This window comes from Lissotriton helveticus, chromosome 4_1 (assembly GCF_964261635.1).
Source record: "Lissotriton helveticus chromosome 4_1, aLisHel1.1, whole genome shotgun sequence".
In the NCBI taxonomy this organism is placed as follows: domain Eukaryota; kingdom Metazoa; phylum Chordata; class Amphibia; order Caudata; family Salamandridae; genus Lissotriton; species Lissotriton helveticus.
Window position 1 is genome coordinate 1054313953 of NC_136063.1, and position 27117 is coordinate 1054341069.

The following is a 27117-nucleotide window of genomic DNA, read 5'->3' on the forward strand; positions in this document are numbered from 1 at the left end:
TCCAGGTCTAGGGGCTATTCCTGGGACCGCTCGCGAGACCATAGTCATTGCTCCTCGGGCTCCAAGTCTTTGCCCTCGGATTCCGGTAAGTGACGTCCTAAAAAGAAGTCGAAGAAGCGTGTTCGCTCTCCGACATCCCCCCGTCGCTCCTCGGATGCGGACGAAGGGGACAGGGGCTCTGCCCCTGCGGCTCCTCTGGAGCCTGGGAGTCCCGTGGCCCACCCGCTCTATCCGGGTCCGTCGGCGACTCCCGAACAGGTGCAAGAGCTTCTTGCTGCCATGGACCGCCTTTTTAGGCCTCGGGCTCCCGCTGGTGCGCCTTCATGCCCCGCGGTCCCGTGTCCAGATCCTGTTGACCCGTCGGCGCCGCCGGAGGATCCAGCTTCGGCACCACAGGACCCTACGCTGTTGGCTCCGGCCCCGGCACCACGAGGTACAGCGTTGCCGGCTCCGGCCCCAGCGCTGCCTTCGGCTCCACCTCCGGGACCGCAGTGGGTACCGTTCGTTCCACCTTTGCCGCGGTTCCACGACCATTTCGTTCCTGCCTGGGATCCGCATTGGGACGCGGCATCGTCTGGCCCCGGCCGCCGCCATTCATGGTGCCGTTTACGACGCAGTTTGTCCATTTTCCGGCTCCGACTCTACCACCGCGGTCGGCTCCTACTGCACCGGAGGCGGAGGAGGACTGGGAGGGGTCCGAGGACCCTCTTTCCCAGCAGTGTGACTCCTAGCAGGATTGAGTAGATGATCTGGAGGACATAGGCGACCTCAATGTCTCTTCTGACCTGGGGTTTGCCTCAACCCCCGCCTACGATGTAGGAAGGCACTTCCTACACGATGGTGCTCCGTCGGGCTGCTGACGCCCTCAACCTAAGTCCTCCCTACAGTGGCCCTCAAAACTAACCTCCTAACTGAGGTGCTCCAGACGGCGTCTACTTCGTCGGAGCCTTTGCTTCCATTCAATGAAGCCCTCACCTAAGTCCTCTTGGGCACTTAGTCGCGGCCGGCCACGGGGGCCCCTGTAGATAAGAATGTCTCCAGACGTCAGCGCCCGATGCCTGGTGAGCTCGCTTTTCTGACCACTCATCCCACGCCTGAGGCTCTGGTCATCCAGTCCTCGATGTCACAGAGTGCCTTTCCAACGGCCCAGCCAGATGAGGACTCTAAGAAGCTGGAACAGTTTCGTAAGCGGTTGTTCTCTTCGGCCAGCTTGGAGCTGCGGTCGGTGAACACCGCTTTCTTATTGGCCCGCTACTCCCATGCTGTGTGGGAGACCGTTGGTCAAGTGTTGCCTCAGTGTCCTGAGGAGGTCCAAGCTGTCCTTTCTCAGGCAATTGTTGAAGGTAAGGATGCGGCTAAGTTCACCATTCGATGTGGTTTGGACACCGCTGACTCGTTGGGCAGGGCGATTTCTACAACTGTGGCGCTGCGATGACACGCCTGGTTGCGTTCTACTGTGTTCTTGCCCGATGTCCAGAGTTCGCTCATGGATATGCGCTTTGATGGCACTCGCTTGTTTGGCGATAAGGCCAACAGTGCTCTGGAGCAATTTAAGGACTCGCGGACCACGGCTAAGTCCTTGGGTCTTTCTGCAAAGAGCCCGGCCACTCCTGGCTTTCGTGGCCAAGGCAGAGGCACCCAGGCACGCTCCTTCAACAAGCCTGTGAAGAACCAGCCTCAGTGAGGCCGCGATGGCACCTTCCGCAAGGGCGGGGCGGGGAATCAGAGTGGGGGTCAGTCAACCTCTGCCCCGCTGCTTCTACCTCCAAACCTTCCTAATCCGAGCTTTATGGAGCACCCCACGCCGGTGGGTGGCAGGATCCGCCACCACCTCCCCCACTGGTGTGCTATTACATCGGACAAGTGGGTGCTGCAGATCATCCGCAGGGGATGCTCCCTCCCCTTTCAGTTCTCCCCTCCGGCCATGCCACCTCTGTGCCACCGCATATCGGGGGATCATTTGGTTCTTCTCCAACAGGAAGTCAGGGCCCTCTTGGCCAAGGGGGCCATCAAGTGCATTCCTGGACAGGAAGTAGGGAGTGGTTGTTATTCCCACTACTTTCTGGTCCCCAAGAAGGACAAGTGGGGACTACACCCCATCTTGGGCCTCAGGGACATGAACCGCTTCCTCCGGAAGGAGAAATTCAAAATGCTGACTCGGGTCCTGGCTGCCCTTGACCCTGGAGAATGGATGGTAGCGTTGGACATGCAGGACGCTTATTTTCACATCCCCGTCCTGCCGGCCCACCGGCGTTACCTGCGGTTCACGGTGGGCCAGGAGCATTTTCAGTTTTGACGTGGTCCCCTTCGGCCATACTAGTGCCCCTCGGGTGTTCACAAAGGTGATGGCTGTGGTCGCAGCTCACCTGAGCAGGTCAGGGGTATCAGTCTTCCCCTACCTCAACGACTAGTTGTTAAAGGCGGGCTCGCCCCAGGCAGTCGTCCACCACCTTCAGACTACGGCCGACCTTCTGCAGTTGCTAGGGTTCTCCATCAACGTGCCGAAGTCGCAACTGAGTCCCTCTCAGAAGCTCCCCTTCATTGAAGCGGTTCTGGATTCAACATTGTTTCGGGTTTATCCTCCAGAGCAGCGAGTCCGGAATATTCAGGCTATGATTCCGATCTTTCGGCCTCTATCCCGAGTTTCAGTCAGGATGACCCTCCGGCTTCTGGGCCTGATGGCCTCCTGCATCCTGCTGGTGACACATGCCAGATGGCATATGCGTGCTCTGCAGTGGGACCTGAAGTTCCAGTGGGCGCAGCATCAGGGCAACCTGTCTGATCATGTCCAGATCTCGGAGGGAACTGCATGACAATTGCAGTGGTGGCTCATAAATCACAATTGGGTCAATGGCAGATCCCTCTCCCTTCCCCAACTTCCTCACACAGTGGTGACGGATGCGTCCCTCCTGGGAGGGGGCGGCCACTTGGGAGAGGCGGAGATCAGAGGCCTCTGGTCTCCGGTGGAGTCCCAACTCCATACCAACCTTTTGGAGCTTCGGGCGATCCGACTTGCACTGAAGGCATTCCTTCCCTCTGTCTGGGGAAGTGTGGTGCAGGTGTTCACGGACAACACCACTGCCATGTGGTATTGCAACAAACAGGGCGGGTGGGGTCCTGGACCCTATGTCAGGAGGCTCTGTGCCTCTGGACATGGCTGGAACATCAAGGCATTACCTTGGTGGTTCAACACCTGGCAGGTTCTCTGAACGCCAAGGCGGACGAACTCAGCCGCCGGTGCTTGATGGATCACGAATGGCGTCTGAACTCGGACATGACGCAAGGTCTCTTTCAGCAGTGGGGAGAGCCTTGGTTAGATCTATTTGCCACCGGAGAGAACGCGCGATGTCATCAGTTCTGCGCGTTGGAATTTCCAAGGCGGCACTCGCTCGACGACGCTTTACATCGCAAGTGGAGTTGCGGTCTGTTGTACGCCTTTCTGCCTATACCACTTCTGCCCAGAGTGCTGAAGAAGATCAGGCGCAACCGGGCCCAAGACATCCTTGTGGCTCCGGATTGGGCACGAAGATACTGGTATCCCAAGCTACTCAGCATGGCGGTCTATCCCCCGATCTGTCTGCCTCTTCGGGAGGATCTTCTGTCGCAGCAGCAGGGGACGGTCCTTCACCCGAACCTGTTCAGCTTCCACCTCAATGCGTGGAGATTGAGCGGCGACAGTTGACAGCTTTCGACCTTCCTCCCGAGGTCTGTAATGTTATTTTGGCAGCCAGGCATCCCTCCACTAAAACGGTATATGCCTACAGGTGGAACAAATTTGTGGTAAAGGCTGTGAATCCCCTTTCTGTCCCTCTTTCCGAAGTTGTTCTGTTCCTCCCTTCTCTGGCCCAGCAGGGCTCTGCTCTGGGCACTATCAAGGGCTATCTCTCTGCTATTTCCGCCTTCTTAAGTCTTCCAGATCAGCCTTCTCTTTTTAAGTCCCCGGTTGTTAACCGTTTCGTCAAAGGCATTACGCATACGTTCCCACCCGTGCCTTTCATAATGCCTCAGTGGGACTTAAATCTTGTCTTGACCTTTCTGATGTGCGCTTCCTTTGAGCCCCTTCATAACTGTCCCTTATGTCTTCTCACTCTCAAGACGGCTTTCCTGGTAGCTATCACCTCTGCCAGAAGGGAGAGTGAGCTCCTGGCTCTCTCTTCTAAACCTCCTTTCCTCTCTGTTCATACGGACAAGGTGGTTTTAAGGACCTGACCCGCTTTCTTGCCAAAGGTTGTCACGCCCTTCCACATCGAGCAGGCTATCACTTTGCCCACCTTCTTTCCACCTCCACATCCTTCAAGGGAAGAGGAGAGGCTCCACCGTCTGGACCCAAAATGGGATGACCAGCTATTTGTTGGCTACGTGGGTGCCAAAAAAGGTCGGGCCATGCACAAGCGGACCATCTCCGGTGGGTCGTTCTGTGCATCAAAGCATGTTATGTTCCTCCTTGGCTAAGAAGGAGCCTCCTGTGGGGCTGCGTGCCCATTCCACCAGGGCAACGGCAGCCACTACTGCCTTGGGATGTGGCGTTTCCTTGCAGGACATTTGTCAGGCAGCTACATGGGCCTCGCTGCACACCTTTACCAAACACTACTGCCTTGACAGTCAAGTTCGGAGAGACAGCTTCTTTGGCCGTTCTCTGCTCCGTGACTTTCTGGTGTAATCTTGTTCGCAGACCCTCCAGCGGGGTTGGTATTGCTGGGTATCTATTCTAAGGTAAGGAATATGTCACTAACCTGTCTCTTTCAGATGCACAAGTTACTACTTGTGTAACGATATACCTGTAAGAGACATTAGTTAGTGATGGATTCCTTACCGCTCCACCCATCCTCCCCATTCTGCAAACTGAATGCTAGGGTTACGGTCATCCCTTTTAGGGCCCTAGTTTTATGCACCAATGGTCAGTATCTTGCATGGCTCTGCGTTCCTGGCGCGGAAAGTCGTGTACAGAACTGAAGTCAGCGCGCATGGGTGGCGGGTAAGTAGTCTCCGTGATGTCATCTCGGACGCGGAGCCACAGGACGCCACCTACTGACGTGCAGGGGTACTGCTAAGCAAAATTCTCCGATTCCAGTCTGACGCCTGGGGATATTCTAAGGTAAGGAATCTATCACTGACTAATGTCTCTTTCAGTAATATCGGTACACAAGTAGTAACTTGTGCGTTCAGCAGGGGTATTGCTAAGCAAAATTTTCCAGATCCATCCTGACACCTGGGAAATTCAAAGGTAAGGAATCTGCAACTAAATAGAGTCTCTACCAGATAACGTGTTACCGAAGGTAATTAACTTGTTCATTGCATTGGTTGGATGCTAAAAAGGCTCTCTGCTTTTACATCAATCATACTAAAGGACACTGTGTGGATGGTCAGCTCTTTATTAGATTCACTGTGGCAAAAAAAGGTAATGCAGTGCAGATGACGACCATTGCTTCGCTGGATGCTGCTCTGCATTAAGATCTGCTACACACTGGTTAAAGAGCAGCCTCCGGAAGACCTGCATGCATACTCCTTCCACCAAAGCCAAGGCTGTTACTATTGCATTTGCAAGTGGAGTACCTGTCCTGAACATTTGCCAGCCAGCTACGTGTGCGTCCCTCCATACGTTCACAAAGCACTACTACTTAAGCAGCCAGGTCCATTGAAACAGGCACTTTGCCCACTCAGTCCTGCAGCACCTTTTTGTTTGAAGTAGTTCGCAGACCCACCATCTGGGAGATACTGCTTTCGTATCTATTCAAAAAGTGTGAAATCTGTGGTTAGAATTGTTTATCAGAGGAAGAAGCTTCTTACCTTCTGGTGGACATTCCATCTAACTGCAGATTCCTCACGACCCTCACATTCACCCTGTTCTGTGAACTGGAATCTTTTCCACCAAAAAAGTCCCAAGTTAGATTTCTGCACACTGGCCACAATAGTTTGGCTCCATATCTGCAGAAGCAATTGAAGTCGGTGTGCATGGGTTGCATCTGTATAGGCCTATGTAACACACTTTTGGCAAGAAATGTCGTTGATGCAGAGGTGCTGGCGCCACCTGTCGGTTTGCAGGGGTATTGCTTAAGATTTTGCTGGATCCAGTCTAATGCCTGGGGGAATGTGAGAATCTAGCTTAGTATATGGTGCTCACTTATTTAAGTGTAGCACCCTGCACTAATCCAGACAATCCTTATGGTGATTTTACTGGTCTTAGACAACATTAGAAAGCTCTCTAAGTAGTAGCTGTGGAAAGCAGCCTTCAGGCTTAGTCCAGAAGGAGTGTAAAGCAGTTTGTTTTACCAGAATGTAATCTTATCGATATAGATTAAGTGAAAGAGAACTACACAGTGTATTCATAAAAATAGGTATTTATTATAAAGTACTCACTAACACATACACATATCGCTTACCCGGAGATATTAACAATGCATACAATACTTTGCAAAGAAAACAGTTAAGTAGCACGATATACACAGTGGTCACCCAGGGGAACCAATCCGTATACTAAAATATTGGTTTGTGAACCACGACCCAAATCAAGACAATACCCAGATGACGTGTAAGTGATGAGAACCCTTAACAACTTAGGTGCTGCGCACGGCCGACGGCACCACTACCTCCGTAGTGATGTCGTCGGCCGTTGAACGTTCGAACTGCACCTGCGCAATGGAACGTCCAGCACATAGCAGCTAAGGTGTTAAAACCACCCAAGGTAAGTAACGAGGTACCCCAGAGAGGCCGTGTGCAGAGTGGGAACTCGACTGCATGCTCTGTTCAAGCCAATGGGTAAGCCACGGTTGCAATTTTAAAGAAAAAGGACCCTTCCCAGTGGACCTAGAAGAAACCCTGTGGGAGACAGAAGATTAGAGAGCCACCCCACCCATGGATACTGTATGAACGAGGATAACTACACCAGGGAAGCCGGGTGCATAGGTGTGAAGTGGCATCGGAAACCACTGTCAAACTCCATGGAGGTCTTTAGGAAGATACAGCTGGTGAAGAAGGTAAAAGTGTCCGATAGAATCCAAAGGTGGATTCAAGATGTGAAGATGTGAAGTACCTGCAAGCAGAGGGGAGTGAGTCTATGCCGTTCAGGAGTGACTAGGAGGCATGGAAGACAAATGCCGACCAATGCCGGTAGTTGCAGGAGAGCTGACGAGATCCTTGGAGCGGCAGCTGTGTGGACCCGGCAAAGCTGTGGGAGAACAGGAGCCGTTCACAACTGTCCAGCGTCCGATGTCAAGAGTTGAGGTTCAGTGTCTGTCGAGAGCACCAACAAGCCTTGGCAACCACGAACAACGTGGCATGCGATAAAGGTGCAGACTTAGGACCTGCAAGAACCAAGGGGCTCACCACTCAAACTCGGTCTGAAGGCAGTGCAGGTCTCGAGGGAGTTGTAGAACTGCCACCTGTGTTATTGAACCTGTTGGAGTCCGTAGGAGCCCAGGATCAGCAAAACAATCAGCTACGTTGTGATGCCTGCAGCTGCGGGAGAGTGACTCCTTTAATCCAAGGGAGATTCCTTCAGATGTCTTTGATGTCCACAGGCCCTGAGGGACCTGTATGGAGCATGGACACAGACTGTGCTGCGGACTTGCAGGACAATGATACACAGAGCAGACAGAGTCTTCACAGTTGCAGTCTCAGTTTACCAAAGCGAAGTTCGATGCGGTCAGTCTGACTCCATCTGCACAACACGGTCAGAGTGTCCAGACAGTTAAAGATGATGTGGAGTTGGATCTGAATCGAATCCCACAACGAATCTAGGGACCTACCCACATGTAAGCCCTTAAGTACCCCAAGGAAAGGGTTGGGATGATTCAGGGGTTCCTCCCAGAGGAGGAACTGGACAGTGGGGAGTATACTCCCATGTTCTTTGTCCCGTTTCGCACCAGAGCGGGAGCCAATGGCTCCCTGAACTGGTTTGAACTGGAATATGCAAGGAGGGCACCAAGTGTGCCCTTCAAGCAGTGTCAGAGGCTCTGGCCAGTGCCTCTACCCTGCCCCAATACATTAAACCTGTCTAGGAGGTGGTCACACCTCCCTGTGACAGGATATCTATTGTTCTACCTTCGCCTGCTCGAGCTTGGCTGAGCAGCAGGAGGGCAGAATCGTGTCTCTTCTCGGCAGAAGCCCCAGCTTGCTGTCTGGTTCTGGAAGACCGGTACCGGGAGCACTGGGTCCCTCCTGGAAGAGATTTACAGTGCATGGAATTATACCTCCCACACAGTCTACGGTGTGGGGGTATGTTAGACCTGGCACCTTGGCGTGAGTCTCCCTTCCACTTTTTGCTGATGTGCCTCAGATGTTTTGCTGGTGTTAGCTGCTCAGGGCACTGCGCCACTGCCAATCTGTGCCGCAGTTCAAGTGCTCCCAATTTAAAGTGTACCTGTAATTGATTTCCATGATTGTTTCATTGGATTTACTGTCAGTCCCCAGTAAAATGCACCAGGAGTGTCAGGGCTTGTAAATACCAATACTGCTAGTGGGCCTGCACCCACAGAAGCAGCCCTTTAAAATGTGTCTAAGGTCTGCCATTGCAGAACCTGCGTGCAGTCTGGTACTGTCATGCTAACTGCGCAAGTACTCCTACTTACCAGTCCCCAAAACCTTCCCTTAACTTCATATTAGTCACCCCTAGGGTAGGTCCAAGGGCAGGGTGCATTGTAAGCATAAGGTAGGACATGCCCTGATGTGTGTGGCATGTCCTAATAGTGAATTACAGCCATTTTCGTTTTTCGCTATTGTAAGGCTACCTACTCTCCATAGGCCAGAATGGGCTGCTGGAATTATTACACTCTATAATCCCAGCAGACTCAGAGAGCATGGTAGAAAGTCAAGTTTAGTATGCCTGAACTCAGAATAATAAAATACTTCTTTTAGTAAAGTTTATTTTAATATCCTGTGTTTGCACATACTACTTTTAGAAAGTTAGTATTTGCTTGCCTAACCATTTCAGCCCGCCTCTGCTAGGATGTGTATCTGCTGTCAGGGTTCTGTGAGTGACAGGGCTGGGGCTGACAGGTGGTCAAAAGAGGGATTACACCAGGATGGGTGGGGGGAGTGCCCCTTGACTCTGAATTGGGCTGTGCTCTGCCACCACAATGCTGGCTCCGCCCCCTGGGGAGCGACTGATGACTCTGCCCTGCACCTGGTCCAGGAAGAGGGAAGACTGTCTACAGAGTGCTCCTGACTGTACTTGTCACCACAATGCTGGCTCCACCTCCTGGGGAGCATCTGATGTCCCTGCCCTGCACACTGAAAGAAGAAGCCAGAGTCTGCACAACAAAGTGCTCCAGAGCTGAATTGGACTAGGCAAAGGCCCCCCTGGCCTGAAAAGACAAAAGAAACTGGGTATAAGAAGAGGAGCTCTGCTCCTCACAAACTAGATCCTGCTTGTGAACCAAGACGACCCCTCTGCCTGAGGAGAAGGAACCAAGGAACCAAGGAAGCTGAAGGAGGAAGACTGTCCCTATCCTGGGGGAGTTGCCTGCAGTGGGAACCTTGCTGCCAAAGGAGAGGAAGAAACCCTGTTAAAAAGACATTGCTTTTTACTTCTACAAACCTTGTGCTTCTAAGCTAATCTCCAAGGTCCTGGAAGTGAGCTGGCCCCCTGACCAGAGCCCCAGGACCATTGGGCTCTTCCCCCGCCTTCGCTGAAGAGTTGCTGGACTGCCTGTGTCCCCGCCGCTGGAGCCGTCGCTGAATGCGCCTCGAAGACCTGCCCTTTTAAAAAGCCCGTGCTGTGCCGTCTGACTCCGTGTCCAGCCGGAGTCCGCACCGTAGCCTGATTGGCCGCCTCGCACTGTGCTAACTTTCCCCCATCGAGCCGCAATGCCACTGCCTTCAAGCCACTGCGGACCAGCCAGCTTGTACCCTGCAAAGTACGGCCCGCACTCTCCAGCCCCCGAAGCTGCACTGTGCCGCCATACGCCTCATACGCTTGAAGCGTATTAAACCGCACTGTGTCGTCGTATGCTTCATACGCTTGAAGCGTACACCATCGCACTGTGCCGGTACGCCACGTACGTACGCCTGAAGCGTACCCCAGCGCACTGTGCTTGACGCCTCGTAGAATCAAGCGTCTCCCAAGAAGATACGGCTCGTATGCCGCCTGCGTGTCCTCCAGCCTTCGCTTTGCCCAACAGTACGGTGCGTACCTTTGCCGACGTGCTGCACCGGACCGTTCTCCCCGAGGCTGTGCTGCATTGAGAGCCGCCCTGTACATTTGAACCCGTACAGGCCGCTCCGTGCCGCATCCCTGCTTCTGGGTCCCCTGAGCGCCATGAAGGATCGCCTGCGGATCTCCACGGAAGGCCTGCCGAGGACCATCTTCTTTTTCCCCGCATCTTTTCTTCAAAGAAATCAGGTACTGTTTCTGCGCATCGCACCGACGGTGCCCGCAGTGGACCAAAGGGTCCGCATTAGTGATAACAATTCTCTGCACCTCTTCCCCAGCAGAGGGCCACCCCCGTGCTTAAGAACTGCACAAACCTGACCCCAAAGAATGTTATTTACAAGAACACTCTTTTTATGAAACAGTATTATGTACTATTTACAACGTTATTTATGGTCTTGTGATATACCTGCCTAAGAGTTAACTATATTTACATAAAGTCTACGTATTTTTTATAAAAATACAGCCTGGTGTCCATTTGTGGGGGGTCATTGTTTTTGCTGTGTGTGATCATAAATGCTTAACTAACTTAGTGCTCTGAGTATTAGCCTTGACTGCTCGCGCCACGCAACCTAGAGGGTGAGCAGGGGTTATTCTTAAGGGGTAGTTCCCTTGCCCTGACTAGAGCAGAGGGTCCCTGTTTGTCACAAGTGCATACCTGTGCCAACCAGAGACCCCCAATTCTAACATTGGAGGCAGCGAATGGGATTTTCGAATTTGCATTTATAATTTATGTACAGTAAGTTATTGATCACCACATAGTGAGTGCAGACCTATAACGTAGCCACATACTGTTGATTGTTTTTGCTAAGAAAAGCTCCATTTGATTTAAAAGTCATGCCTGGCCCAAAGTCTGTAGAGAGGGCAGCATCCATAGTCTCTGGTGAAAGTAACATAGACGAAATAGAGTGGGAAGATGAAAAACGTGAGAGCTACAAAGTGGAGCAACTTAGAGGCTTCTGCAAGAAGTTTGGAGTCTCCCAGACCGGATGTAGAAACAAGACTCACTTCCAAAAGGCGCTGAGGGCCTGGATGGAGTCAAGGTCACCTGGGAATGGGAGGGAAATTGTACCCCCAGAAAGCATCCATGAAGTTGGCAGAGGAGCTCACAGACAAGGCAGCAGCCAGAGCCCATGAAGTGGAGTTAGCAAAACTTAATGAACAGATGGAACAACAAATATTGGCAATAGAGGAGAGAAAAATCCTGTTGGAACATGAAGTGAAATTGAAGGAGTTGGAGCTGAAAGCGAAAAGTTTGGAAACAGCTCCCTCTGGTGGCAGCACAACGCCGGTGCAGGTAGAGTCAAGGGTGTACATGCCTAAAGATGTGGTAAAGGAATACTTTAAGGGGGATGACATAGGGCAGTGGTTCAGGGCCTATGAGGTAGCCATGTCCTCCCACCGGTTCCCTGCGAGAGATTGGGGAGCGGGGTTGTGGGGGCGGTTCCTTACTGAGGGGTGGGACACTCTGCTAGATCTACCCTCTGAAGCTACCAATTCTTATTCCCACATGAAAGAAGCCTTAATGACCAGGTTTGGGTTAACTCCTGAAATGTATAGACAGAGGTTCAGGGGTTGTACTAAGATTCCTGGGGGTACGGATGTGGAGTATGTAACCTTTTTCTGCAGAGCACTGGATGGTTGGGTGAAGGGTAGCAAAGTGAATGATTTTCAAGGGCTTCTTGATTTATTGGCGTGGGAGCACTTGTCTAGTAATTGTTTTCCTGAGCTACGCCAGTACCTAATTGATAGCCAGCTGTCCAACCCTAGGAAGCTTGCTGAGGAGGCGGACCGCTGGCTCAGCACCAGGGTCCACAAGGGTCCAGTGGGAGACTCAGCCAAGGGTGGGCAGGGTCCCCAGCAGAAGAGTGGGGGGCACAGGGGTAAACAGAAAGGGTTCCAAAAAGGCCCCCAAAGTAATCCCCAAGGGAACCGAGGGAAAGGTTCTCAGCCTCCCCCACCCCAGAAGCAGACTGGGGCCCCGACAGGTAAACCTGTTCAGAGAGGGCCCATCAATTGTTACAGGTGTGGTGACCTGGGTCATTTTGCCACTGATCCTAAGTGTCGCCTGTTTGGAAAACCCGCACCCACTGGTGCTCCGCCCCGACAAATAGCTAGTGTTAATTTTGGGGAGGAAGTAGCAGCCCAAGGGGGTGGACATCCTGTTCAGATGACCCTAGCCTTTTTAGGAGACAGTGAGATGGTCCCGGAGAACTACCTGCCCTCTAACACTAAGAAATATGGGCAGGTAGTGACCGTCAATGAGAAGAAAGTAGTGGCTCTTAGAGATACAGGAGCCAGTGTGACTGCAGTTAGGCAGCACCTGGTGTCTCAAGAGCAGGTTGTACTCCATGCCTACTGCAGGGTTGTCAATGCTGACAACTCAGAGAGCTGTTTTCCAATGGCTCAAGTTCCTTTTGAGTGGGGGGGGTCTCTGGTACTCTGCAGCTTGCTGTGAGAACTGCCATGCCTGTTGACTGTTTGCTAGGGAAGGAGCTGGAGAGCTCCCCATGGGAAAAGGTGGTGAAAACAACTCACCTGAGGATGGTGGGTTTACCCGACTAGGCCTGTGTGACCTCCCGGTCAATGGCAGCCAATAGGGGTGTTAAAGAGGTCCTGGAGCCTGAGGGAGAGGCCCAGGAACCGGCCTTAGAGGAAGGGCGCAGGAGACACGGGAAACCGGCCCCTGAAGTTCCCACGGCCCAGGAGGAAGCAGACCTTGAGGGGGATGCCCTGGAGCCTACCGGGGAACAGATAGCCGAACTGGGGGACCTGCCTGAGCTGACCCATTGGCAGCAGGAAGGAGGCCCCTCCGGGGAGGAATTCTGCAGGGAGCAGAAAGAATGCCCTTGGCTCATAGGTATGCGGCAGCAGACCAGGCCAATGGTGATCAGTCCGGCACACATCTCATTTACTGGGAGAATGACCTCCTGTATTCAGAGCCTAAGGTTGCTGAACCTGGGTCAGCCCGTGCGCTGGTGGTACCCCAGAAGTTCAGAGCCTTCCTACTGGGGCTGGCTCACGACGAACCCTTAGCAGGATATTTGGGGCAGGACAAGACCTTTGACAGGCTTGTCACCCACTTTAATGGCCCCAAATGCATAGGAGCTCAGATGCTCACTGTAGATCATGTCAAACTTGCAGGCAAATGGGAAGAGATGGAGGAAGCAGAAGGCTCCTCTCCAACCCTTCCCTGTGGTCAGTACACCATTCCAGCGAGTGGGAATTGACATTGTGGGGCCTCTGGACCCCAGGACAGCCATGGGCAACAGGTTCATCCTGGTCCTGGTGGATCATGCCACCCGGTACCCTGAAGCCATCCCTCTGAGAACAGTGACGCCCCCCCCGTGGTGGGACGGGCACTGATGGGAATTTTCTCCCGAGTAGGATTCCCTCTAGAGGTGGTGTCTGACAGGGGCACCAATTTCATTTCCAAGTACATGAAATCCCTTTGGCAAGAGTGTGGTGTAACCTACAAATTCACCACACCTTACCACCCCCAAGGAAATGGGTTGGTTGAGAGATTCAACCGAACCCTGAAAGGCATGATTATGGGTCTTGAGGAACCCATGAGGCGTATGTGGGACATCCTCTTACCATGCCTTCTCTTTCCTTACTGTGAGGTGCCACAGAAGTCTCTAGGGTTCAGCCCCTTTGAGCTTCTGTATGGCCAACCAGTGAGAGGACCTCTGAGTCTGGTTAAGGAAGGCTGGGAGCAATCTCCCAGGAAACCTCCCCAGAATGTATACAGTTACATGCTGGCCTTCAGAAACCAGACCAGGCAATTCAGACAACTTGCTGAGGCAAATCTGGAAGCCAGCCAGGAAGAGATGAAGCGGTGGTATGACCAGAATGCCACTCTGGTAGAGCTTCAACCTGGACAAAAGGTGTGGGTCTTTGCCCCAGTGGAGCCTTGTGCACTTCAGGATAAGTGGACAGGTCCATTTGAGGTTGTGGAGCGCAAGAGTCCTGTCACCTACTTGGTGAACTTGCAGTCTCCCAGGAACCCTTTGAGGGTCCTACATGTTAACCGCCTTAAGCCCCACTTGGAGACGTCTGAAGTGGGCATGCTCTTGGTCACAGATGATGGGATGGAGGAGACTGAGCCTCTTCCTGACCTACTGGTGGCCTCTGAGAAAGATGGGTCAGTGGATGGAGTTAACCTCCCACCCACCCTGACTCCTGAACAACAGAATGACTGCCGCCAATTGCTGGGGCAGTTTCCTGATCTGTTCTCCCTTGTTCCTGGTGTCACAGATTGGTGCGTCCATGATGTGGACACAGGAGACAGCTTACCTGTAAAGCACAAGGCTTACAGAGTAACTGACAGGTTCAGAGCCTGCATCAAGGAGGAGGTCTCCAAAATGCTTGCTCTAGGGGTGGTTGAGTCATCCAGCAGTCCTTTGGCCAGCCCAGTGGTCTTGGTCCCAAAGGCTGCAGCGCCGGGAGCAACACCTGAACTCTGGGTTTGTATGGACTACAGAGGACTCAATTCAGTCACTAAGACTGACGCGCACCCCATCCCCAGAGCTGATGAGCTCATCGATCGGTTAGGGGCTGCCCGGTTCCTCAGCACGTTTGATTTGACGTCTGGGTACTGGCAGATCGCCTTGACTGATGGGGCCAAAGAGAGATCAGCATCCTCCACACCAGATGGGCATTTCCAGTTCCAGGTTATGCCATTTGGGATGAAGGATGCCCCTGCCACCTTCCAGAGATTGGTCAACCAGGTGTTGGCTGGGCTGGCTGAGTTCAGCGCCGCCTACCTGGATGACATTGCAGTGTTCAGTAGCACATGGGGAGAACACTTGCAACACCTCTGGGAAGAGTTGATGGCACTGCGCAAGGTAGGCCTCACGATCAAGCCAAGCAAGTGTCAGATCGGGCAGGGTTCAGTGGTGTACTTGGGACACCAAGTGGGGAGTGGCAAGGTGACGTCCCTGCAACCCAAGATTGAAACCATCCTGGCTTGGGAACCCCCCAAGACCCAAACTGCAGAGCCTTTCTGGGTCTCACAGAGTACTACAGGAGGTTTGTCAAGGGGTATGGCAGCATTGTTGCACCCTTGACAGAGCTGACTTCTAAGAAGCAGCCCAGGAATGTGATCTGGACTGACACCTGTCAGAAAGCTTTTGACACCCTGAATACTGCCATATGCACGGCGCCCGTGCTCCTGGCCCCTGATTTCGCCAAGGAATTTCTAGTGCAAACAGATGCTTCAGAGCATGGTGTAGGGGCTGTTCATTCACAGATGACTGAGGTGGGCTGGGACCAACCTGTAGCCTTCATCAGTAGGAGGTTACTTCCATGGGAACAGAGGTGGAGTGCAATTGAGCGAGAAGCTTTTGCTGTGGTCTGGGCACTGAAGAAGCTAAGACCCTACTTGTTTGGGTCTCACTTCCGGGTTCAGACAGACCACAGGCCCCTCAGATGGCTGATGCAGTTGAGGAGTGAGAACCCAAAGCTGTTGAGGTGGTCCATTTCCCTTCAGGGTATGGACTTCACGGTGAAACACCGCCCTGGTACAGATCACGCCAATGCTGACGGTCTGTCCAGGTTTTTCCGCCTTAGTGATGAGGAACTCCCTGGGGTAGGGTAGGTCTCCCCACATTTCAGCTGGAGGGGACACGTGTTAGACCTGGCACCTTGGCGTAAGTCTCCCTTCCACTTTTTGCTGATGTGCCTCAGATGTTTTGCTGGTGTTAGCTGCTCAGGGCACTGCGCCACTGCCAATCTGTGCCGCAGTTCAAGTGCTCCCAATGTAAAGTGTACCTGTAATTGATTTCCATGATTGGTTCATTGGATTTACTGTCAGTCCCCAGTAAAATGCACCAGGAGTGCCAGGGCTTGTAAATACCAATACTGCTAGAGGGCCTGCAGCGCTATTTGCGCCACCCACAGAAGCAGCCCTTTAAAATGTGTCTAAGGTCTGCCATTGCAGAACCTGCGTGCAGTCTGGTACTGTCATGCTAACTGCACAAGTACTCCTACTTGCCAGTCCCCAAAACCTTCCCTTAACTTCATATTAGTCACCCCTAGGGTAGGTCCAAGGGCAGGGTGCATTGTAAGCATAAGGTAGGACATGCCCTGATGTGTGTGGCATGTCCTAATAGTGAATTACAGCCATTTTCGTTTTTCGCTATTGTAAGGCTACCTACTCTCCATAGGCCAGAATGGGCTGCTGGAATTATTACACTCTATAATCCCAGCAGACTCAGAGAGCATGGTAGAAAGTCAAGTTTAGTATGCCTGAACTCAGAATAATAAAATACTTCTTTTAGTAAAGTTTATTTTAATATCCTGTGTTTGCAAATACTACTTTTAGAAAGTTAGTATTTGCTTGCCTAACCATTTCAGCCCCCCTCTGCTAGGATGTGTATCTGCTGTCAGGGTTCTGTGAGTGACAGGGCTGGGGCTGACAGGTGGTCAAAAGAGGGATTACACCAGGATGGGTGGGGGGAGTAGCCCTTGACTCTGAATTGGGCTGTGCTCTGCCACCACAATGCTGGCTCCGTGGGGAGCGACTGATGACTCTGCCCTGCACCTGGTCCAGGAAGAGGGAAGACTATCAACAGAGTGCTCCTGACTGTACTTGTCACCACAATGCTGGCTCCACCTCCTGGGGAGCGTCTGATGTCCCTGCCCTGCACACTGAAAGAAGAAGCCAGAGTCTGCACAACAAAGTGCTCCAGAGCTGAATTGGACTATGCAAAGGCGCCCCTGGCCTGAAAAGACAAAAGAAACTTGGTATAAGAAGAGTAGCTCTGCTCCTAACAAACTAGATCTTGCTTGTGAACCAAGATGACCCCTCTGCCTGAGGAAAAGGAACCGAGGAAGCTGAAGGAGGTCCCTATCCTGGGGGGGTTAGCCTGCAGTGGGAACCTTGCTGCCAAAGGAGAGGAAGAAACCCTGTTAAAAAGACTTTGCTTTTTACTTCTACAAAACGTGTGCTTCTAAGCTAATCTCCAAGGGCCTGGAAGTGAGCTGGCCCCCTGACCTGAGCCCCAGGACCATTGGGCTCTTCCCCCGCCTTCGCTGAAGAGTTGCTGGACTGCCTGTGTCCCCGCCGCTGGAGCCGTCGCTGAATGCGCCTCGAAGACCTGCCCTTTTAAAAAGCCCGTGCTGTGCCGCCTGACTCAGTGTGGCCCCACTCCTCCCCGAGCCGGAGTCCGCACCGTAGCCTGATTGGGCCGCCTTGCACTGTGCTAACTTTCCCCCATCGAGCCGCATTGCCACTGCCTTCAAGCCGCTGCGGACCAGCCTGCTTGTACCCTGCAAAGTACGGCCCGCACTCTCCAGCCCTCAAAGCCGCACTGTGTCGCTGTACGCCTCATACGCTTGAAGCGTATTAAACCGTACTGTGCCGCCGTACGCCTCATACGCTTGAAGCGTACACCATCGCACTGTGCCGGTACGCCACGTACGTACGCCTGAAGCGTACCCCAGCGCACTGTGCTTGAACGCCTCGTAGAATCAAGCGTCCCCCAAGAAGATACGGCTCGTACGCCGCCTGAGTGTCCGCCAGCCTTCGCTTTGCCCAACAGTACGGTGCGTACCTTTGCCGACGTACTGCACCGGACCGTTCTCCCCGAGGCGGTGCCGCATTGAGAGCCGCCCTGTACATTTTAACCCGTACAGGCCGCTCCATGCCGCATCCCTGCTTCTGAATCCCCTGAGCGCCATGAAGGATCGCCTGCGACCGGACCCTCCACTGCACCCTCTCGAGGTCCCGCCTAGACGCCCTGCACCGCGGCTCCTCTCTACTGCCGGATCTCCACAGAAGGCCCGCCAAGGAAAATCTTCTTTTTCCCCGCATCTTTTCTTCAAAGCAATCAGGTACTGTTTCTGCGCATCGCACCGACGGGTGCCCGCAGTGGACCAGAGGGTCCGCATTAGTGATAACAATTTTCCGCACCTCTTCCCCAGCAGAGGGCCACCCCCGTGCTTAAGAACTGCGCAAACCTGACCCCAAAGAATGCTATTTACAAGAACACTCTGTTTATGAAACAGTATTGTGTACTATTTACAACGTTATTTATGGTCTTGTGAGATACCTGCCTAAGAGTTAACTATATTTACATAAAGTCTACGTATTTTTTATAAAAATACAGCCTGGTGTCCATTTGTGGAGGGTCATTGTTTTTGCTGTGTATGATCATAAATGCTTAACTAACTTAGCGCTCTGAGGATTAGTCTTGACTGCTCGCGCCACGCAACCTAGAGGGTGAGCAGGGGCTATTCTTAAGGGGTAGTTCCCTTGCCCTGACTAGAGGAGAGGGTCCCTGTTTGTCACAAGTGCATACCTGTGCCAACCAGAGACCCCCAATTCTAACAGGGTATGATTCCAATATGTTTGATAACAAACATAATGGGGTTCGTAACAGCCAGTTTAGAGGTTGCCATGGCGTAATGATGCATGGCCACTCTATAGATCATAATGTCTGATGCACTTACCACCCGGGAGAATGGATTCTGAGGGTTGTAGGGGTGCCACACTCATGCAGGAGCACCATCAAACTTAGAACCAAGCACCCTCACTTTAGAATTGAAAGGCCTGCCTTAGGGGTGATTGATAGGTATCTGAAAGAAACACGTTAGTTATAGATTCCTTACCTTAGAATTACTCCAGGCGTCAGACTGGATCCGGAAAGGTTTTTCGTCAGCAGTACCTCTGCGCGTTGGATGGTGGCATCGGTCGGCTCCGCGTCTGTCGTTGGCGTCGTGGTCACTGGGATGAGTTCGCTGTAGCTACTTAGACGCCACCCTCACACACTGACGTCAGTTCTTTCTTTTTCCACACCAGCAGCACAGATCTGGAGAGAGCAGTACCTCCAGTCACTTTTTGACTTACTTTTTTCTCAACTTTTGTTGACTTCTTTTTGAGTCCATCGACTCCTGGTGCACGAGGCATGCCTGTAACCAACTGATGTTGGTGACGGATCCCCACTGCATGTGCCTCTTCTGCCTGGAGCGCGACCACGACCCCAAGTCATGCTCCGACTGCTGGTCGATGTTGCTGAAGGCTTTGCGGGAGCGGTCTCTGAGCTCCGGTAGTCGGCTCCGTGCTGTACAATGTCCTGGTCGCGAGGGAGGTCGAGGGACCAGTCACGGAGCCATTACTAATTGTCCAAGCCGTCGAAGTGTTCTCACTATAGGTCAGGTGAGTCAAAGCTTAAGAGGAAGTCGAAGAAGCATTGTCGCTCTTTGACTTCACCTCGTCGGTCGGCCGACCCGACGAGGGATGCAGGTGGTGCCCCTCCTGCAGCTCCGCTTGCAGAGCCCAAAAAGTCAACTCCGCGTTTCCCTCCTTTCCTGGGACCCAGAGTGATGACCGCCCAGCTTCGTACGTTCCACGACACGATGCATGCCATCTTTTGGTGGCCCGAACCCGCCGACATGCCTGCGGGCCCCGCGGACTCGGTTGGGGGGTCTAGGCCTTTTCCACCGATGGCTCCGGCCAGGGCGCCGCAGGCCCCCCTTCGATCCAGGCCTGGATCCAGAACGGCGCTGGTTGACCTCCGGTACCACTACCGCATTCGATGCCGATCGGCCCCCGGCTGGTATCGACCCCGGCCTCCATTCTGATGTGGACCCGGAGCCGGACCGTCGTGGCCTGATGCCGGATCCGGCACCAAGAGGGGTTTTTGTGCCCCTGTTCACTCCTGGGGTCCCTTTTCAGCCAAATTGGCACCAAGAGGATGAGGAGTAGGACTGGGAGGGCTCACTTATCAGATGGAATCTGAGCAGGACATGAGAGAGGAACTGGGGGATGCCAGTGGTCTTGACACATCTCCTGACCTTGGCATGGTGTCTCCTCTTACCGTGGCTACAGAGGAGGGAGCGTCATACGCAGTGGTGTTGCATAGTGCGGCTGAGGCTCTCAACCTCGAACTCCCTACAGTGGCAGTCAGGACTAACCTCCTGACAGAGGTGCTTCAGCCGGCGGCGAGCTCTTCGGAGCCTCTGCTTCTGTTCAGTGAGGCCCTCACCAAAGTTCTTTTGGGCACCTGGTCCATGCCCAACACAGGTGCTCCTGTGGACAGGATGATTACCCGACGCCACCGCCTGGCTCCGGGTGACCCCACTTTCCTCTCCCAACACACTTCCCCTGACAGCTTGGTGGTCCAAGCCTCTACTTCCAAGAGCGCATTCCCTACCGCTCCCCCGGAAAGGGAATCCAAGAAGCTGGACCACCTTGGGAAGATTTTCCCTTCCGCAAGCTTGGGTCTGCGGTCAGTAAACTCCGCATGTCTATTGGGACGTTACTTCCACTCTGTGTGGGACTCTGTTGTGCAGGTGCTGCCTCACTGTCCGGAGGAGGCCCGGACAGTGCTCTCCCAGGCTATTGCCGCCGGGAGGTATACGGCACAGTTTACCATCCGTGGTGGGCTGGATACCGCCGACTCTCTGGGCAGAACGATTTCCACATCGGTAGCCCTTTGGCGCTCTGCTGATGGCCGTCACCTTTTTGGTGACAAAGCAGACAACGCTTTAGAGCATTTCAAGGACTCACGGGCTACGGCCAAGTCCTTGTGCCTTTTCGCCCCTTTTGTGGTTACGGAAGGGGTGCCCAGCTACGTCCTGCCCAGAACCACAGGCCACAGCAAGTTACCCAACCTTCGCACGGCTGGGGATATGGGAACAACCGTCGTGGTTCCGCGGGCCAGCGAGCAGGCCAGTCCACCAACCCCCTCTCTGCAGCAGCCTCCAAACCTTCCTAGTCTGCCATTTCAGGCCCATCAAATGCCAGTGGGCGGCAGGATTCGCCATCACCTGCCCCACTGCCGCACCATCACATCGAACAGGTGGGTTTTGCAGATGATCCCTCCCCTTCGAGGCTACCCCTCCAACCATGCCACTGCAATACCACCGCATGTCGGGGTTCACCTGGCCCTTCTCCAGCAGGACATTACTGCTTTCTTGGCCAAGGGAGCCATCCTGCGCGTTCCTGTCCCAGAATTAGGTCATAGTTGTTACTCCCACTACTGAATGCCAGGGCCGACGAACTCAGCCGCAGGTGCATGAAGGATCACAAATGGAGTTTTCACTCGGAGGTGGTGCAAGGTCTCTTTCAACAGTGAGAGAAACCTTGGTTATATCTATTCACCACCGAAGAGAAAGCGCAATGTCAGCAATTCTGCGCATTAGAATTTCCAAGGCAGCACCTGCTAGGCGACACTTCATCGCAAGTGGAGTTACGGTCTGTTGTATGCATTTGTGCCTATACCACTTCTGCCCAGAGTGCTGAAGAAGATCAGGCGCGACCGGGCTCAAGTCACTCTTGTGGCTCCAGATTGGGCACGAAGAGTCTGGTATCCCGAGCTGCTGAACATGGCCAGCGATCCCCTGACCCGTCTGCCTCTTGGGGAGGATCTTCTGTCGTAGCAACAGGGGACGGTCCTCCACCTGAACCTGTCGAGCCTCCACCTCCTTGCAGGGAGATTGAGTGGTGGCAGTTGACGTCATTCGACCTGCCTCCCAAAGTCTGCTATGTAATTCTGGCAGCCAGGTAACACTCCATTAAGATGGTATATGCCTGCCAGTGGAACACATTTGTGGCATGGTGCACAGCAAAGGCTGTGGATCCCCTCTCTGCCCCTCTTTCTTTGGCTTCCAGATCAGCCTTCCCTTTTCAAGTCGCCGGTTGTAAATCGTTTCTTGTAAGGCATAACTCATCTCTTTCCTCCTATTTCTTTCGTTATGCCTCAGTGGGACTTGAACCTGGTTTTAACTTATGTAATGTGCGCTCCCTTTGAGCCGCTTCACAACTGTCCTTTGAGGCTGTTTACTCTCAAAACTGCGTTCCTGGTGGCCATCACCTCTTCCAGACGAGTGAGTGAGCTCCAGGCGCTTTCTTCCAAGCTTCCTTTTCTCTCTGTGTATCCGGACAAAGTTATCTTCAGGACTCGTCCATCCTTCCTGCCCAAAGTTGTCTCTGCCTTCCACATCGGGCAGGCCATCAATTTGCCCACCTTCTTTCCGGCTCCGCATCCTTCGAAAGAGGAAGAGAGGCTCCACTGTCTGGACTCAAAACTTGCACCTTCCTTTTATTTGGATTGCACCAAACAGTTCTGGGTGAACGACCACCTCTTTGTTTGGTACGTGGGCACCAAGAAAGGTCGGGCCTACACAAGTGCATTATCTACCGATGGGTTGTCTTGTGTATCAAGGCCTGTTATTCTCTGGCAAAGAAGGAGCCTACAGTGGGGCTGCCCTCCCATTCCACCAGGGCGACTGCAGCAACTACTGCTTTGAGACGTGGAGTTCCTCTGAATAACATTTGTCAGGCAGCTACGTGGGCTTCGTTGCACACCTTTACCAAACATTACTGCCTTGACCGTCAAGTCTGGAGAGACAGCTTCTTTAGCCGTTCTGTTCTCCAGGACTTTCTGGTGTGATCTTGGTTCGCAGACCCACCACTGGGGTTGGTATTGCTGGGGTATCTATTCTAAGGTAAGGAATCTATAACGTATTTCTTTCAGATGAACAAGTTACTTACCTTCGGTTACGATATATCTGTAAAAAACATTAGTTAGTTATACATTCCTTACCTTCCCCACCCATCCTCCCTGTGAGAAGTTGGCCTGATATATGATGCTCACTAGTTCTAGTGATCACCTTGTATCAGTCCAAACAACCCTTATGGTGATTGGTGGTAAGTCATCCTTATAGACCAGCTATCCTAATGGTAGCATGGACAAAGCAGTCTTAGGCTAAACTCTTTTGGCATGTGAAGCCAGCTGTTTTACCACAATATAACCCCTTGAATACCAGATGAAAGGACACCACACAGGTTGTTATGAAAATAAACGATATATTTATTAATAACAAACACCTCTGAACTCTTTATGAGATCAGAGGGCTAAGCACATGACAATCTCTTAGGAAAAATACGATAAGTTGCACAAAATTACAATGGTACCCTAGGGGCACGACAAACCATATACTAAGTAAGTGGAATGTGAAAGTCGATAGAAGAAATGGAGCTGTCCAGAGGCTGTAGGATCGTTGGGACCACGCTACACTAACTCTAGGTAAGTAATAGGAGGCCCACGGAACGCGTGTGCAGAGTGTGAACTCACACGCGAGATGCGTAACAACGTCTATGGACAGTACAGTTCAAGTAAAAGGTAAGTACGGACAATCCTGACTAGTTAGGACTAAAACGACTGTGGAACTGGACACTAGGACAGTTAAACTACCCTTGAGCACCGAAATGCTCTCGTTACCTCACCCACGGGCTGCGGGTGCATAGGTGTCAAAGTGTGTCGGGTTCTCGCGTTGAAGTCTATGGAGCCTGGAGGAAAAGATGCTGCAGGTGACCAGGAGGAAGATGTCCGGTGCGATCCAAGGGTGGACCGGTGAAGAAGAGGACCTGAAAGCAGAGGGGACAGTGTTCAAAGTCACTAGCCAGTGACCGGTGTGGAACCAGGTGCTGTTGTCGCGATCAGGTGAAGAGTGGACACTTGACTCTGCAGCCACGTGGACCAGGAGGTGTCTTCGACGACCAGGATGGAGGCACGAGCTGTCCCACGCAGGCTCTTGCTGTCGGCGGTGTCAGATCCGGGATTGGAGTCAACAGGCCTTGGCAAAGGCAACCCACGCGGTGAGTGGAAAAGGCGTCTGGTGCGGACTAGGAGAGTCCGGGGTGCCCCTCTTTTGGAAGGAAGCAAGGGCCAGTCTGGAGCAACCAGACCAGCAGTGAAGATTTCAAGGTTCGTCGTCTAGGAGGCCACTAGCCAGCCAGCAAGTGACCAGACAACGCGTCAAACAGCAAACAAGCAGAAGGGCCCCACGCAGATCTCGTGGAAGCTGGAGGGCTGATCTTCGGTGCAGGGGCTGCTCGGGGCTGGGGCTTCTTAATCCCCAAAGCACTTGGTCGAGTTTATCTCGGGAGTCGTGCTGGAAGCGAAGTGCAGGTTCTTTCAAGATGGCTGGTCCCATGTGTCTCGTCGCACCCACGGATCTCAGTTTTGCTGCAGATGTGAGTTGAGGTCGGAGAGGTCTGGGAATCCGGGTCTCGTCGGGCTCTGAAGTCTGGATCCTCGAGGGAAGACGACAAAGGGAAGCCGCTGGACGCTTGATGGTGCCTGCAGTTGCAGGGTGGACACTACTTGCCCACAAGGGAGATTTCTTCAGTCTTCTGTGGAGCAGAACGTCGAAGTCCAGAGTTTCCTCTTGTAGAGTAGTTCAGGATTAATCTAAATTGGAATGGGACCAGCTCCTACCTTTATTCTCCTAAAGGGGGCTGCACTACTGACTAGGTACCTCCCCTGGGTGGGACCAGGAAGGGGGGTGGCTACACCCCCTCTCCTTTGTCCGGTTTTCGCGCCAAGGCTGGGGCAGGGATGCCCCAGCAACTGGTTTGAACCGGTGTATGCACAGGACACCTTGTGTGCCCCAGGCATGTCTCATTCCTTTCAGGCCTCCCTACCTCAATACACAAAATCCTGTCTGGGGTGGTGCTAGCACCTCCCAAGGCAAGAAAATCTTTGTCCAAGCCTCCCTCGCTGGAAGGACTCCCAGCAGCAGGAGGTCAGACTTGTGTCTGTGGTGGCAGCATCCATTTTGTGATGCCAAGGCTCGAGTTAACTTTAACCGGGGTTCACAGTTACATACATGTTGTGTCCCTCCAGAAGGGTGGAATGCTACCCCCGTCGCCAGAATTGGCGAGGGGGTAGTATTCCAATTCGTATGACACCTTACTCGACATGTTTTGATAATGTTATACCAGAGTTAGCATTTAACCGCGAGGTTGATAATGCACTTAAGAGTATATGGTATAGCGTTATCATGGAAACAGCTAAAGGACTTGGTTCCGAAAGCTGTAGACAGGCTCAGCTCATGCTAGAGCGCCATCTCACATAATTCCAAGCACTCTGCCTTCAGGATTGATAAGGCCTGCCATAGGAGTCACTGATAGGAGTATATGTGTCCATTTTGGGGTTAGATATAGGTATACTATATCTACAGCAAAAGGTGTTTACACCACCTTGCCCCAGCTGTCTTGCAGCCAGTTGTGTCAGTTTTAGATGGCCAGCCAGGGGTAGCATAATACATGCTTCAGCTCCTGGTAGGCCCTGGGTACACCTATGCCCTGGATACCTAAGGTATACTGTACAGGGACTGATAAGGTGGCCCAGTACCAATGGGTAAATGTACCTAAAGTACATGGTTGTTAATTTAGAGAGAGAACAGCTAGGCTGTGGGTCTGATTAGCAGGCCCACAGCCAGGGAAAGTCATAAACCAGTGAAGCAAAAAGCAAAAATCTGGGGTGACCATAGGATTGCAGACCCCACTCTCCTACACTCCCCGTACTGCGAACTGATTTCTTGGGTTAAGGATATCCTTTCAGGGCCCTAGTTTTATGCACCAGTGGTCAGTGTCTTGCATGGCTCTGCATTTCTGGCACGGAAAGTCGGGTACAGAACTGACGTCAGCACGCGAGGGCAGCGTCTAAGTAGCTACCCCGACGTCATCCTAGTGACCACAATGCCAACGACGGACGCAGAGCCGACCGACACCACCTTCCGACGCGCAGAGGTACTGCTGACGAAAAAGAGTTTCCGGAATCAGTCTGACACATGGGGATACATTCTAAGGTAAGGAATCTATAACTAACTAATGTTTCTTGCAGATATATTGTTACCGAAGGTAAGTAACATGTTATTTAAGTGCAGTGACCTCAGATATAGGGAAACCTATATCTTTAGTAAGTGGTGCTAGCACCAGCTTACACAGGCTGCAATGGCAGGCCTGTAGTCACAATTTCAGTGGTCTCTCATGGGTGGCATAATACATGCATCTGATAGAGACATCTAGCCGCAGATTCCTTAACTTAGAATATCCCTAGGCGTCAGACTGGATCCAGATTTTTTTTGCAGCAGCACCTCTGCGCGCAGGGCGATGGCGCCACACGACCCCGCCCTGACATTGTCCACGTACGTGACTTCAGCGAGGTCATATAAGTCCCTCCCGGCGCGCTGACATCAGTTTCCTTCTTTTCCACGTGCAACGCGGATCCGGAGTAAGCTGTTCCTCTGGCCTGTTTTCAGGCCCTTTTTGACGCTTGACGTCTGGAACAGTGTGCTGTAACTTCGGGCTTTAAAACGTGTACCTCCTGTTTGCAGCAAATGTCCACGACGGAACTACATCTTTATCTATATGTGGTGTCTGGGCGAACACCACGACTCCACGGATTGCGACGCCTGCCAGCAGCTCAAGCCGAAGTACCGGCGGGAGTGCCGGATGAAACTCCTTTCAGCTCGCCTGTCCCGGTCGGAGTCGTCTCGACCACCGGCCTCCTCATCACATGTAGGCCCCTCTGGTTTCCAGTTCAGGCAACGGTCACCCTCTGGGGCCTGGAGACGTCGTTTGCCCCTTATGGGTAAGTCGCGGCGCATGTCGCCGAGATCCTCAACCTCGCTTCGCTCTGTTGTCAGGGGCACTAGTTCCCAGAGCCCTCCGGACGTGCGCCCCCAGGAGTCGCCCCTCCCCTATCTGCCTTTTCGAGGCGCAGGGGCGACTCGGACCCAGATGGAGGCTTATGCCGCGGCCTTGCCGGCCTTCCTTTGGTCCTCTCCTGTCCCTGGGGCATCCTCGGGCAGTGCTTAATTTGTAAAAAAACATAGTGCTGGGGCTCTCGACAGGAGGACACTAGAGCTTGCACCATCCGTTGCCCCTGACAGCCCTGCCAATGACAGCACCAACACACTACTAATCATCACACTTTTAAAAATGTGACCATTCACACTATTAAAGACCACCAAAGCTATAAGAATGACTTTGGAGGCAAACACTAATAATTGGAAATTGAAACTGAAATAATAAACAGAAGTTGTTGTGCTCGTACCTAAATTGACAGACACCTCTACCATGTGGCAGACAGTCATAAGCCCCGGTGCTGGCAATTTAGTGCCGGTGCTGAGCACCGGAAATCACCGGCACAAATTAAGCACTGCCTCTGGGC